The following is a 1,177-nucleotide window of genomic DNA, read 5'->3' as shown; positions in this document are numbered from 1 at the left end:
ATGTATGTATGTATGTATAATCGAAAAGTTTGGTAAAATTTGTTATCACCAAAAAGTAATTGAAAATCAATGGAAAGTGCAGTGTAGATAAAATCCAACCAAATCAGAAATGCACACGTGACTGACTTTGCCATATGTTCCTGGAATTGCTAGGCAACAAAGAAATTGGAAGAGGAAGGAAGAATTTGTAATGCATCAAGCAAAATGAGCGTTATGTAGATGCGAAATAACAATAATTGATACGAACATTGACGTCAAAGAGAGAAAACAAGCGAGGAAGAAAAGCGAAATGATATGCCTCCCAAATGAAAAAGCCAGAAGACAAGGGCGAAATAAAATAGTTAAAATTATAATATACTTCGTATTGTTAATGTTTTTTATTTTTATATTTTACCTAGTAGAGCTATTGGGGCACAGATCTGAATATGGTCTCGAAGGATTATATACTCTACAGCATTGCAAATGATCTTCCGATTGAAACAAAGAAATTGTTTCCATTAGTTTGAGTTTTAGAATTGTTTCCTAAGTGTCGCACGAAATTTCTCAAAGAAGACTTACGGTCTTTTATCTTTTCCTCTCAGGAGGTAGAATTTGAACACAGAACGCATGCAGCCGCAAGAGATCACTTCCTGCGCTCTAACAATTCTGCCAATCTGCCACTCTGGACTGTTATTTGATTTACTGAACCCAGAAGGATGAATGGTAATGCTGACTTCAGCAGCTATTTGAAAATCAGAGTGCAAAGAGTCAGACCAAATAATACAAAATATTCGCTCCGACGCTCCAAAGACTCTGCCAAGCTGTCACAATTTCTCTATTGTATTGTGGTTAATTAATTGGGTCTATAAAAAACAATTTTCAAATCAAGGCAAGTTTAACCTAAATTTTTAATTAGTTGCAGTCGTGAAATCCTAATATCAGTTTTAGCTTTAGGTAAAAACTAAAATCAATAACAATTTTCAAATTATCAATAATATTTTTGTAAAATACAAATTCAATAACTTAAAATAATAGTAAATAAAATGAAAACAAAATTTTACTTTTTCTTTTTTAAAAAATATATTAAAACATAAAAATGTTAAACGTTATATCGTTATATGTTCAATGCTTCCTGAAGCATCAAGATAGGTTCAGCTAGTATATACATGCATACATACGTACATACATACATACATAC

The sequence above is a fragment of the Octopus bimaculoides genome, chromosome 12, assembly GCF_001194135.2.
Source record: "Octopus bimaculoides isolate UCB-OBI-ISO-001 chromosome 12, ASM119413v2, whole genome shotgun sequence".
In the NCBI taxonomy this organism is placed as follows: domain Eukaryota; kingdom Metazoa; phylum Mollusca; class Cephalopoda; order Octopoda; family Octopodidae; genus Octopus; species Octopus bimaculoides.
Note: the sequence above shows the minus strand (reverse complement) of the source record.